This window comes from Meleagris gallopavo, chromosome 9, assembly GCF_905368555.1.
Source record: "Meleagris gallopavo chromosome 9, MGAL_WU_HG_1.1, whole genome shotgun sequence".
In the NCBI taxonomy this organism is placed as follows: Eukaryota; Metazoa; Chordata; class Aves; order Galliformes; family Phasianidae; genus Meleagris; species Meleagris gallopavo.
Genome location: NC_139412.1, coordinates 12,363,135 through 12,377,258, shown reverse-complemented (window position 1 = coordinate 12,377,258; position 14,124 = coordinate 12,363,135). Strand labels below are relative to the sequence as shown.

Here is a 14,124-nt window from a genome sequence, read left to right as displayed (position 1 = left end):
TGTGGTTGTGTTCCTGTTGGCTGCAGTGAGATGCAGGTGGTCATGGAAATGGAATGGTCACATCCCAGAGTGGGGGCAAAAAGCCTTACTCTAGGACCCGTGTTGTCATCCAGGTGGGTTTCTTTATAAATGACCACATCACGTTCCTAAAGCTTGAGAGTGACTAAAAAGTAGTTTAGTACTAAAACTTCAGTTTTAGTAAGGTGTAAGTGAGGTGTAAGCTCAGAGATGTGTGTGTGTCATCTAAGCATAGACGGCATTGAACTTGCGTGGTCAAGTGTAACCAGTCGAGAAGAAGAGCTGTCTCTCTTTGCAAGAAAAGATTCCTTGGTAGATTACTTTGTTATGTCTCTGACTGAAGTGTATGGTTCCTGGCAGAGAGCAGGATTCCCTCTGGTATATTTTGAAGGCAACACCAGCTTGTTTTAATGCACACTTGTTGGGAAGTCGTCACTGCAGAACATGTTATAAGAGTTGTTGGAATGGCTGTGCAGAAACTTCAGAAAACGTTGGTTTACCATGTTAGTGGCAACGTAGCCAACTGAATTCAGATGGTGCTCTTTTCTAAAACAAGTGCTAAAAAAGGAACATGGCCACATAGGAGTGAAAAAAAACACCACCATAATATTCAGTGAATTATCCAACTGTTGCCACCGTAGTTTTGAGTCACGGATCATTTAACAGTTAACAGTAGTGAGAGCAAATATATGAAGGAAGTTCTTAGCGCTAAGTTTCTTCATGCTGTTTGACCAGAAGTTTGTAGTCTGCAACAGGAAAAAAAGCCACTGTGTTTGAAGAGAACAGGAATAACGTACAAAAATGGTCACACAACTGAGAGTGTGCATTTGTCCTTCGTGGAAGACCTCTAAAACCATCCAAATGTTGGGACTCCAGTCAACGTTAAGGTCTGTGGGTCTCAAAATCTTGGTACTATCATCACAGAAGGCTGTGAATAAAGGCTGGTAATTGAGACCTTGACACAAATCCTATAGATCAGTTGCCTAGCTTTTTGCTTCAGGTTACTTCAGGCAATACTGTCATTATCTACAGTATGAAATGAAATCACAAGTTTGCATGTGATTGTCAGGAAGATCCCAAACTACAGGCTATCTAGCAGAACTGCTGCCTCCTCTTTGGGAGAAAAGCTTGTGTTATTCTCTGTGGGAACAATAGATTAGAAGACATTCATCTCTTTACAGTGAGGTCTTGCACAGTGTCCTGTGAAAGAAGATGACCCCTTAAGTGTTTACACTGGTTTGTGTAGCTTTCAATCTGGAGGGCAGAGAAATCTCATCACTTGAGAACTCCTAGGGCTTCAGTGCGAAGCTGAAAATCAGACTAATTTAAACAGAGACCACACTGAGAGCAAGCTACAACTCCAGGATATGTGATGCATTGCAGAGCTAACCAAGCTGCCCTGTGCCCTTAGGACTGGCTAGTAACTGAATAAGGATTTTCCCCCTTTTTTTACTGTTTTTATTTAAACTAGATGCAAGATGGAAAGGCAAAAAAAAAAAAAAAAAAAAAAAAAAAAAAAAAAAGTAAGCACGTATGCCCTGCATTTCCTAGAGGAGGAGCGTAAGTGTTGTGGTGGAGATGGGAAGAGATCCTTTTGTGCTGCAGGCTGAGGCAGATGAACAGCAGACCTTCAGCATCTCTCTGGAAGGAAAATGTGATACCCGAGTGACTGAGTTACCAAAACAACAAACAAACAGACCACCTCTGACTATAAAAATGGCCTTTAATTTTTACCTTAGCCTTTATTTTTGGGAAGTTGATGAGAGATGAAAGAAGTATATTTAATCTGTAGTTCTAGTTGTGTTTCTTTTTGTTATCAAAAGTAAATGTTTTGCTCAAGGAAGCCAGCTAAGTTGGTTTGCATGGGTGTAAAATGTTCCTTTTACTGATATTAAAATAAGTAGGGGACTTTCATTGAACCGCAGCTTGGTTTTTGTTGGGTTGGAAAGCATTTTTTCTGCGAGGAAATGATTAAAACACCATATATCCTCAAATTAATAAAAATCCCTTGAGAAAATGCTGAAACTAAATGGAATAATTCCAGAAAAATCAAGCATTGTTATGATGTTTCTAAAGCGTGTGTAAAATAATCCTGTCTTCCAAAAAGATGCTTAGAGTCCTTTGGATAGAGTAGGCATCTGCCAGAGTAGAGTCACACATAAGATAACATGATTGACCATTTTTGGCATACGATGGTCTAAATTGGCTCATCTATTGGCTGTCAGTCTCTGCTGAATTAGATCCAATTCTTTGTAGGCACGTTTCCATCTGGTTAAGTTTAGGACTCAAGCTGTTTATATATTAAAAAAAAAAAAAAAAAAAAAAAGTATTTCATACCAGTAACAGTCTCTGGGAAAAGGTTTTTCTTATGTTCCTAATGCATTTCAGAACTATTTGGTTTTCCTTACTGGACAAAATAACCTTCTAAAAAATGAAAGAAGATCCACCCATGTTTTAAGATCCTTGCAACACAGATAAAATGGAAATTCAGATTTTTATTCATGCACACTTATGTGATTATATGCCTGCATATAATTCTGTAATGTGCTATTCTTCTACATTGGAGGAAAAAAAAAAAAAAAAAAAACATTTTAAGCCTGCTAATATTTTAGCTGTGTGCATTAGGAAAGTGGGATGAATACATGATTGGCCTTGCATTATTTTTATTCTGAATATTAGCCATCTGGCACTGTGTGCTTCAGTATTTAGTGCCACAAATAATAATGAAAAATATGGTAATATCTCATGATGCTTTAACATAAAAATATAAGACAGAGGGTATAAAGCTTTGGGCATATAATCTTAGAGCTGCCAAAGCAACTTCTTCCCTCTGCCCTTGTTTTCCATAAATGACTCTTCGATTGGAGACAGTAGCGGTAATATGAAAGGTTAATCGCTGGTTAACGCATGCTAATGAAGCTGCTTTTCTAGTACTTAATGAACTATGGTCCTGAGGAAAACAGGTAGCAAACCCCCAGGATTTGTACCTTTCTATTCATGTAGATGTGGGTGCATCCAAGATGCACAAGGAAATGCGATTTGCCTCCTGTTTCCATGCAGCCCGCCCCAAACGGAGACAGGAGTGTAACATGAAAGATGACAAGGCTAAACAGAATTTGAGTTGCCATCTGTTGGCACGGAGTTCTCACCAGCTCTTTTCAACTCTGCCGTGTTCATCCAGGATTTTAGATGCACGGCAGCTTGGCCAAAGCAGTGGTTAGGGCCAGAACCACCTACTGCTTGTCTGCGGTTCATCGGTCTGTGCACTTAGCAGAAGCATCCCGTGTAACCTGGTGCACTAAATTGACTGCCTGCGAGTGGGCCAAATCCATGATGGATGCACAGTAAGCTGGCCTCTTGCTGGCCCAAGGATCGCTGCCTGAGCATAGATTTGGTGAGCAGGGGCTGTTTGGTGTGTCAGTCCCACTTTCTTTCACCTTCACTTCCTCCTTGTGCGTATCCTGATCCTTTTGCTTTCTCCAGATTTTGTTCTAACCTGTGCTCTGGTTCGTTGCAAATACACCAGACCATTCTTAAGCCTTTTTTGTAGTTGCTGGGTTGTTTTTTTTGTTGTGTGTGTGTGTGTGTGTGTGTGTGTGTGTGTGTGTGTTTTGGTTGCTTGGCGGTTTTCTTTTCTTTTTCTTTCCTCTGCTAATACAGTAGCCTCCCCTAAATGTCCAAGGGTGTGAGGCCTGCCAAGGAAATGGAAGAACACAGAGCCCTCTGTCCTCAGAGTGTTCCTCTTGGCCAAGGCACAAATGTGTGCTTTTATTTCCTCCTGTTCAGAAGCCACAAATAATCAGGTGTTTGGCCATGGGAACATGGTAAGATAAATGTGTGATCTGAACCAAGATTTGTGATTTAGAGTTGAAGTGTTGGGAAAGAGAGGAGAGAAAATAGAGAAATAGGTATGGACTAATTTGGGAGATCAGAGCCAATTAGCAACACAGTTTTAATGTTGTATTCAGCCATGGGAGCCTCAGAGGTTATTAATCTGCTGGAACTTTCTGACTTGAATGAGGAGGGTTTTTCAGCCTTGTGATGGCGGTGTGAAGGAAGGGTGTTGAGGGGACTGGAGGGTGGTTAACCAGTGGAACAAGAAATGTATAAAGGAACAGAGAAGACCGGAAAACAAATCTGGGCCCCTCCTTACTTTCTTTCCTTCCAAGGGCCTTACCAGGCACAGCAGGAGTTTGTCTCCCCACTGGCTCTGACTTTCACCTTTCTGAGTGTTTCCGAAACATCACCAGTCAGGGCAAAAGGAAGGCATGGGCTGAGCAGTGATGTGTTTCTGCAGCTCCTCAGCATTCTGGAAGGGGGTACAAAAACATCAGCGAATGTGGAAGGAGTCTTTCTGCCACCCGTGGCCTTGCTAGTGACAGACCCTGTAGTGCTGCGTTGCCATGCTGTATGATAAAGCTGCACAGCTTGCAGGGGTGACAGGCCAGGAGCCATTCTGCACGTGGCAGTTCATAATCCAAGCTTTGTTTCTGCTTCAGGAATTGCTTCGGCCTCAATAGGAGTGAATCACTGTTGGGGGCTCAGAATTCTTTTTCACCACTCGCAGTCAGGACTGAATCACACATGTGGACCAGGGGAAGGAGGCAACAGGGTCGCCTGCCTGAACCAAAGCCCTGGGCATGGAATGCTTCCCATTACCTGTTCCAACTGCTTTCCCCCTGCTAACAGCACAAAACCCACTCCTCCATGCAGCATGCTCCAGCTATGGGCCTGCTGTCTTCTCCCCAGCCCAGTCCCTGCTTCCATCCCCACACAGCAACTGTTTTGGGCAATTGTGCCTGGATAACAGACCTCTCCAGGGACTGCTTTTCCAGCACATCCCTTCACAGCTCCTGCACCCTCTCCTTCCCTTCGTGTCTCTCCCAGGCGCCTGAGAAGAAGCTGCGGCTCTGGAGTGTGAATATAGCTGTTACCATCATCCAGGCTCTGTGGCCATACGTCTTGACTTCCCTGAAAGCAGAACCGTCTGGGTAGGAAGGTGTTTAAAGGCAGCAGGGAGAATAGGACAGGTGTAAGCATCTGCTCTGCCTCAGCCGGGGGAGACTGACTGTGGTGCGTTCAAGCCACTCTATGCCAGGGGGTTAGCAGTGCAAGGAGGGCAGTACCATGTGCTGGGGGATGGCAATCTCTCCTCCCATCGCGGCTGGGGGATCACTCTGCAACAAGTAGCTCCCTTAGCACCTGTTCTTAGATCCGCGTGGCTCTTAAGTGGCAATCTGGAAATTCAGTATCCTCCAGCCAGGGCGGGTGGCTGCGCTTCCATCACGTCAGCGTGCCTGTAAAGCTGACGCTCATTTCTGTTACTTTAATCTTTCTGCGGCGAAAACGACGTGCGGGGTGAAATTAAAGGCAGCGCTGAGGCGGGCGTTGGGGATGCGCAAAGCTGCGAGGACCGAACTCTGCAACTCCCGCAGCGACGTGCTGCTGCCGGGAGGGAGACTGACGGCAGGCAGCTGTGCGGGGTGCTGCACGGGCGGTCGTGGCTGCGTGCGGCACGGCCTGGGCGCGGCTCTTCCCGAGGAACAAACGCGTGGCTGCCCGCGGCGCAGCGCCGAACCAGGCGTGCGGGGCGCTGAGCTCGGGGCGTTCCGGTGCCCCATGGCGTCACCTGCGAGTCCCGGTGGCACTCGCCCGACCTGTCGGAGCGTGAGCCGTGCAGCGTCGGGGATGGAAAAGCGGCGGCGCTCCGCGCGAGCCGCAAGCAGAAACTTTAACGTTGGAACCTCCTCTCGATACCGAGGCGCGCGGTAACGGAGCCCGAAGGCTCACGGTGACGCCGCTCCTCCTTCCCCGCCGCAGCCGCACCACGCTCCGGGTCCGCTCCCCGTTTCCCAAGCCCCGCGCTGACCCCGCGGGCGCAGGTGCACAACTTTCAGCTCCGGCGCTCGGGGAGGGGCGGGCGGGGCCGCGGGGGCGATGCCGCGGGTCCCTCCTTCCCGGCGCTGCCCCGCGCCCACCGGGGCCGTACCGCGGCCCGGCACCGCCTCCCGCCGCCGCCGCTCCCCCTCTCCCGCAGCACCGCCGCGGTGCGGCAGCGGCCGCCCTCCCTCGTCCCTCCCTCTTCCCTCCCGCAGCCGCGCCCGGCCCGGCCGTGCCCCGCGCCGCGATGCCGCCCCTCCCCGCCGGGGGCACGGCGGGCCCAGGCGGCGGCACCTGCCCGCGGCCCGGCGCCAGGTGAGCCGCCCCGCCCCGCACCGCCACGCCGCCGGAGGGGCCGCGGCCGCGCGCCCTTTATGCCCAACGGCGGCGCGGTGCGCGCTCCCGCCGAGCGGACGGGGCTGGGGGGGTGGGGAGCGGGCGCGGGCGCGGGGCCGGGGGGGCGGCCTCGGTCCCGCGGCGGAGGGAACAATGGCAGCGGCGGCTGCGGAGCGGCGTCGGGGCGGGAGGCGGCGGCGTGCAGCCCGCGGGGGGCGGCGGGGCGCCGAGGGCCGGCGGCGGCGGCGGCGGCGGCCGTGGGGGGGGCGGCGGGGAGGGGGAGGGGCGGGGGCCGGCGCGCGGGGGAGGGGCGGGGGGGCGGGCGCGTCCACCTGCGCGCGCCGGGGCCCGGGGCGCATGGAGCAGCGCTCGGCGCCGCAGTCAACGCCGTCACCAACAACGCCGCTGCCGCCGCCGCCGCCGCCGCCGCCGCCGGGCGGGCGGGGGGACCCCCGGCCCCTGGCGGCCGCCTCCCGCGCGGGTCCGGCGTCGAGGTGAGTCCCGGCGGCGGGAGCGGCCGAAGGGGGGCGCGAGGCGGGCGGGGGCGCGGAGGAGGGGGGCGGCGGGGGAGGAGGAGGAGGAGGAGGAGGAGGAGAAGAAGGAGGAAGAGGAGGAGGGGGCTGCGCGCGGCCCGGGGCCGGGGGGTGCGGGGCACGCGGGACGGCGGCAGCCGCGGTCCCCCGCGCGGGTGGCATCGGGCGGCCCTGCAGCCGTAGGCCCCGCGCCGAGCGGGGCACCGGGAGCGGCCCGGCGGCGCTGCCCGCGATCGGGGCCGCCGCATTGTCTGCGCCGCGCTCCGGTCCCGCGGTCGCGGGCGGCGGTCGCCGTTTCCCGGCCCCGGAGCGGCCCGGCCCTGCCCTGCGCCGGGAGCGGCCTCGGCTCCGCGCGTTGGGCTGCGGGGCGGCCGGGCACGGCCGGGGAGCACAAAGGCTCCGCCGCGGGTGGGGAGCAGCCGGGCCGGGCTGCGGCAGCGGCCGTTGTCGCATCGCTTCTCCCGAACGCGTCTGACAAAAGGAGCGGAGCCGCGAGCGGATAACAATTATGTAAGCCCGTAGTAGGGTTTGATGTGTGTCAAGTCTGCTCAATAAATCAGCCCGCTCGGTGAATAAATCTGCCACGCGCCAACGCTCTATTATTTTATTTCGTTTTATTTTGAAGGGATGGAGGCGGCCGTGCCCGGGATGCTGCGGCCGGGCAGGGGCGGCGCGGGGACCGCCGCCGGGCCGGGCGGCGATGGAGCTGAGCGGTGGCGGCGGCCCGTACGGAGCTGCGCCGATCGGGCTCCACTCGTGGCGGCGGGGCCGATGAATAATTATTTCCCAAAAGCTCCGAGCGAGGGAAGAAAGCGAGCCCTGCCGGCCCGCGCAGCGTGCGGTACCTTTGTGAGCACGTATCCGACCGCGGGGAAAGGCGGCCGGCCCCGGCGCTGCCCGGCTCGGCCAAATGAATGGAGCAGAACGGGACCCGGCCTGCCCGTCCCTGTGCTGCGCTGTGGGACCCAGGGGCTTCCCCTGCTCTCCTTTTCTTTTTGTTTGCTGTCACCTTTTGGAGCAGGGGCTCCCGCTGCCCGTTGGACGGTCGGTTCCGAGTGCTGAATGTTTCTCTGGAGTATAAAGGAAGGAGAAGGCCGCGGTTGTTCTGCTGTAGCTGAGCATGGTCAGCAGTGTGGTGTGTGGGGCATGTGGTGGGCCCTCCTCTTCGCTGATGCTTTGTGGGTGGCTTGCTGCGGCTTTTTCCTTTCTGCTTTTGGAAAATGAGGTATGGGATGCAGAACCAGGAGGGAGAAAGTGTCCCCACACGAAGCCCGTGCGGGCTGGCACCCAGGGGCAGAGCAGGAAAGCAGCGGTGCTCCTCCATTGCATTCAGGTGAAAGCAGCCATGGGCCCTCTGCTCATCACCCTGAGCACAGTGACGAATGGTCCCTGTAAACTTTATGCGCTGCTGCAAGCAAACGGAAAGTGGTTTTGGGAAATAATCTGTCTCGGAGGGAAGAGCTGTGTGCACACCAAAGCTAGTGCTTGTCCCATGCAGTGCTGCAGATGTTGCTTCCGTGCTTGGCCCTGAGAGCAGCAAAGGTAATGTCAAACACCATAGAATTACAATTGCTTCTCAGAAATAACCGTTGTTGATCTGTGAAGGAATTAAATACATACATATACTTGGAGAATTAGGAGCAAAATAACATCAGAGAAATCCACCTGTTACATGCAAGGTGCTGCGCTCTCACCTGTCAGCAGTTTGTGCTTTCTGTTGCTGCTGCATCTCTGCGCTTCCAACCCCACTGGAGCAAGCTCTGTGCCCATCTCTGTGTGTTCTGCCAGGTGTTGGCACGCCTGGCTTTGTGGCAGAGCCGGCAGTGAGCCAACATGCTGCCCCGAGCATTGCCTGTCCCAGCAAAGGGCCAGCCCTGCCACAGGGGTCAGACTCCAGGTGCCTTCACTATTCTGGCACTGCTCATTGCTGTGTACTGAGGCTGTTGTCACACTGAGTGTGCTGGAGGCTGTGAGCTGGTTCGAGCATCCGCACTTGGGCATGGCTTCTTTCTGCAGGGTGCATGAGCTCAGGATGAGCTGCCCTGCTGTTGGTGCCCAGTGTTGGCTTTGTGGTTCTGCAGCCGTGGACGTGCAGAGATTTGGAATCCGGTGGAGCTGAGCTGCAGGAGAGGTGGTGCTGGGAGCTGCCGTGTGCAGAGCAGCGCTGATCCCTGCTCCGTAATGAAGGCTCCATGCGGGTGGATGGAGGGTGGCTTTGGTGCGGCAGCGCCGGGTGGATTTTGTTTGCGGTTCAGGGGAATAGCATGTAATCTGTGTAATGCTGCTTTTGTGTGCATCTCTTGCAAATTGACGTCTGGGGAATGGCACGAAGCAAAGGCTCTAGACCAGCAGGTCTCCAATATTTTTGTAGCAGAACCTTTTTATTCAAAGCAGGTGTCACGGAGATCTTTCATCCCAGGCTTTCTTTCATCCCTGGCGTTTGCTAGCTCATGTTAAAACTTTAAATCTCGACAATTCCTCGTTTGCAGGTGTTCCTGTATCCCTCCTAGGTGGGTGATGCAGTGGCCCTGAGCTGGGGCTGTGTCTGTGGGACCGTGGCAGCCCTGCACAGCACGGCTCAGCCCTGAGCCTGGGCAGAGCCCTGACCCTCAGCTGTTAGGAGGGGTTGGTGCTGCAGCACAAGCTCACCCTGCAGTCCTGCTTGGTTTAACAAAGCTCTGGCAACTCTTCTTACTGTGAAATGCCCAATTTGTGTGATATATCCAAGCTCTTGTCTGGATAGTCTCCCATGATAGAAAATTCTGCTGGCAATTTCCATTCATTGATCATGTTTGTCTCATTTGTCTTTTTTTTATATATATATAAATAATGTTTGTGCAGTGCCTTAAGAACGTGTATGGATGTGAGGTTCCTGGTGGATCCTTTCCAGTTATTCCACTGTTGTCCTTCAATATGAGCGTGGTATGTTGGTCCAAACGTGGTGCAGCTCACCTGCTCCATTCACCCAACACCTTTCTGAACGGTCATTGCCTTTACTGAGGTCGCTGTGTCAGCAGGTGGCTCAGCTCAGTCATCCCTCTGGGCACGACCCAGTGCATGCTTCTGCTTCCAGAGACTGCATGGACCGGCCGCTGATACCGAGCAAGGCAGTGGCTGTGTACCTGGCACACGTGGCACGTAGCTTTGGGTCGTTGGCGTTCAGCCCTCTGGCTGGATGAGGGGCTTTGGTGCTGAGCTGTAGTGCTGCAAAACTGCGTGTAGGCAGGAGGGGCCCCATGGATTTTGTTCTCTGCACAATGTGCCAGTGAATGGCTTGGGCCTTTGATGGAGAAGAGAAGCTGAGGCTTTATGGAAAAGCCTGTTTATTGGCATTAATTATTTTTTATTAGTTACAGCATCCGTAGTCCATTGGCAGTAGAAGAGCCCAGAGTAAGAACATTAAATCTTCAGAAGTTTTTCAAAGCTTGCATTTTTCATAAGAAGCTTGTGAAGCTTCAAATCTAAAGCTTCCAAAGCTTTTTTTTTTTTTTTTTTTTTTTTTTTTTTTTTTATTCTTCAGAAGTGCCACTGAAGCTCTTTTTTAATTTTTAGCATTTTGGCTGAAGCTATACGTTTATATATATAAAATAATAGCGCTTTCCCATCCACTGCGTCAGGATTCTCACGTTGTGTGAGCAGGTTGGCTTGGTGGATTGCCATGCCTTAATGTGGAGAGGTGGGTAGAAATTTGGGAAGGGCAGAAGGGGAAGCCTGCCGCTAACCGCCGTTGTTCAGTTCGTGTTAAAGCAAACACAAATCTCATGTTCCCGCTGCCTCTGTGGGGAATGCTGACGGTGATTTCCCATGGTTTGTTTATATATCTATCCGAGGATGCCCACTATATCAAAACCACCTGTCCATGTCGCAGCCTGTCCTAGATTCCCTGTGCGTGTGATGTATGGGTTCTGAAACACATCAGGTAGGCGCTGCCAGCTCACACAGGAGTACGTGGGCTGATGTAGGCGGTGCTGGGGCATTGGTGCTGGCCCCTGGGGCTGGAAGTAGAGCTGGAGCCGTTGGGTGACCTGTGGAGACGCTGTCAGCTGGAACCTCCTGCAGGAAAATAATTTGTCCTAGCCCAGTAACCTTCGCTCGCTTAATTGTTGTATTTGTCTGGTTAGCTTATCGCTTGATGGAGAGCATGTGCTGCAGCAAAAACGCTTTTGTTTTGTTTATTGTGCCTGCTCCTTTCTTTAATGTGAAGTAATTCCTTGCCAGATTCTGTCTCCATTTGAGCTGCCCTGTCCCCGTGTTAGTGGTTTACACACAGCCTTTTTGCACTGTGCTTTCAGGAAGTCAGTGGTTTGAAGGTATATATCTTTGGGTTGACTTGAAGAGAATGACTGAGAATGTATTGCTGCATTGGGATGTAGGTGTTGGATGTAGGTTCCCGTGGGCTCACTGTTGGTGTCCAGGTGCAGCAGCTATGCCGGCTTTGGGATATGGTGCTTTGTGGCCTCTGTGTGCAGGGTCTGTTCTGGCAGTGTGTGAGCGGGGTGGCTGTGGGCTGTGGTTACCACTACACGAGGGATGGATGGAATTATTGATTTCTGATTAATGCCTTAAGCAAGCGTAGTATCTCAGTCCCTCTATCAGGTTTTTTCTCATTAACAACATCTGTCCTTCCTCCCTCATTTACAACACTCACCTCTGCATGTACAACCTGCTTGCTCAGATTTTCTCTGGCCAAATGCTTGGTGAGTGCCATCCCCTAAAAGTTGGCTTGGGGTGAATTTGGGGGGGCCATAGGTTCACTTCCAACCTTGGCAGCTGGCTGTGGTGCTGGGAATGAGCAGAGGAATGACACACCTTGGGTTGAACCCAGCCCTCAGCACTGGGTTGGGGAGTGGATGCTAGTAGCCGCTCAGTGCTGGGGGTGTTGTACTGTGTGTGGTGTGGCCACGGTGTGGGGTGCTCCTCTTCTTTCCTTGCTGTCTGACGTGTTCCCGCATTGCTCTGTCTCTCCTCGAGCAACTTCTGTGTGCTTCATGGTAATGGGAGTCAAAAGAATTTGTTTGATGTTATTTATTCAAATCTGGAAAGGATGGTTGTGCAAAGACCAAAGAAAAATGGTTTTAGTCTGACAAATGCCAAGGGTTTTTTGTTTTGTTTTTAAAGCCCAAACAAACCCATTGGGATCCTTGGCTAGGCACATAATAGCATGAAATAGACCATTTCTTTCATTCCGCTCCTTAAAAATCTAATTCTTTATGCATTTAAAGTGGGAGTTGAGGCAAAAACAGAGTTTAGCTCTGTTGACCTATATTTATGAGAAGAGAATGCTTGCTAACTACTACGAGAAAGTACGCAGCACTGTTTGCGTACTCCAATAAAATGAATACTCGTACTAAAATTGCTTTTGGGATTCTTCATCTCCTTATGACACACTCGAGCCCTTTCCATCCAGAATCAATGCACTTGTGCTGTCCATACCACCTGTGTTGGAATTTCCCATCGGCAGCCACGAAGCACCAGTGAGGAGCAAGGAGCTCAGAATGAGCAAGGAGCAGAGGTGGCAGCAATAACGTCCTTGGTTTCAGGGTGTAAAGGCAGACCTTTGTTTATATGTATTTTGAAAAATTCAGCTATTTTTATAGTGTTCAATGTAATGGTGATCATGCTGCTTCTTGCATAACTGCGGCACAGATGTTATTTTTTGTAATGTTGCCTGGCTTATTTAAAAGGGAAAGGGAGGAAGGGAATCTATGCTCTTTGGAGATGAATGTGTGGAGCCCATTAGTTACAAAAAGTGTGAAGAGCTTGTTACAGCTGAAACTAGCACATCTCTGAAAGGCTGATCTACTGAGCAGAGCTCTTCAGATAGAGAAGGAGTGTTGTGTCTTCTGGAGTTGTTGTAAGTGTTGTCAGATAGCCTAAAACCAGACCTCATTGAAGTATTTGCACACTTGTTTAGAATCATAGAACCATAGAATGGCTTGGGTTGGAAGGGACCTCAAAGATCATCTAGTTCCAAGTCCTGCTGTGGGCAGGGCTGCTGACTGCTGGATCAAGCAGCAGATCAGGCTGCCCAGGGCCCCAGCCAGCTTGACCTTGATCTGCATTAGATTCTACTGGCAGCAAGGAATTAGGTGCAGCCCTCCAGTGTCCTGGTGGAATAGGCAAGGGAACGTCAAGGGGACTCATTTTGCCCTTTCTAATGACATTACAGTTTAAAAAAAAAAAAAAAAAAAAAAGTAATGCAAATAAGCATGGGTGAAAGTGAAAGTGGTAAACGCTGTATTTATATTTAATGACATTGAATTAATAAGCAAGCTCCTGGTGTTTGGGGTCAGCGCAGTGCTGCTGCTCCATGGCCCACCTCTTGGGGCCGTGTCAAGGAGCCAGCCAGCCCAGGGAGAAACAGAGCCCTGCTGGCATGGCGGAGGAGTGAATGAGTTATTTAACAAGCCTTGCGAGCAGAACAGGTGAACGGTTACAAAAGCTGTATGGAGGGAAACCTGAGGGTATTTTGGATTGGCTTCTGCCCGGAGGAGGATGTTCCAGTTGGGTTTTTGTTTGGGTGGTGTTGTCCCATTGGCCAGAGGTGCAGCAGGGATGTGGGGCTGGGTCTGGCTCTGAGGGCCAATGCTGCGTAGGTAAAGAATCTGGGTCCAAAGCAGAAGGCTCGTGCTGATGCAAGCTGTGTTTACTTTTGAAAATTCAGTTTATTAAACTCAAGGCTGCAGAACTCTGGGGATCAGTGATGCTGTCTGAACATCACCTTATGCACCGCACAAGCAATTTTTCAAAATTACTTTTTTAATTAAAAGTTGTATCGGTTTAATGCGAGTTAAAGGAAAGTTCACAGGCTTAGCAGTGTCTGAAACGTGCTGCAGGTTTGGGTGGGAAGAACCTTCTCCTGCTTCTCTAAGTTTATCCAAAACAGCAAATGTGTGCATGAAGAGTGCAGAATCTCCTGTGCTGTGCGTCCGAGGAGATGCAGCATGGAAATGTTCATTGATTACCAGTCAGGCTCTGATATCCTCTGCCATAGCTGCACAGAGCTGAATTGGAATATGGACATAAGGAAAACAAGAAGGGCTCGAGATGCGGCAGAGGAAAGTCAATACAGAAGTTATTTAAATGTCAGCTGCCTGGAAGAGATCTGCTCCAAAGCTGCATGGGGAGGTCAGGTCTGGGACGTCATACCTGAGCGCGAGGAATGGGGAAGGCTGCTGGGCACAGGGCTGCCTGTGAAGGGAATGGATCAGGGAGGAGGAAGGCACGAAGACACTGCCGGCTCAAAATTATATCTGGCAATTAGTTTTGAGCAATTAATCGGAGAAGCACATGGCTTCTGGACATAGGATGATGGTGGTTGTAGTTAGTGGGCGATCTAATCCATCTGAAGTGTTAT

At 51.5% G+C, this 14,124-nt stretch overlaps 1 protein-coding gene across 1 annotated transcript in view; it reads left to right on the top strand.

Annotated features, from left to right (window-relative positions):
* Window positions 1-6,023: 6,023 nt before the first annotated feature.
* The window catches only part of NEXMIF (neurite extension and migration factor), a 126,487-nt gene continuing 118,386 nt past the window's right edge, over window positions 6,024-14,124 (top strand). The window contains 1 exon segment of the mRNA XM_085230345.1: window positions 6,024-6,213. The gene's annotated coding sequence lies outside the window, so the exon portion shown is untranslated.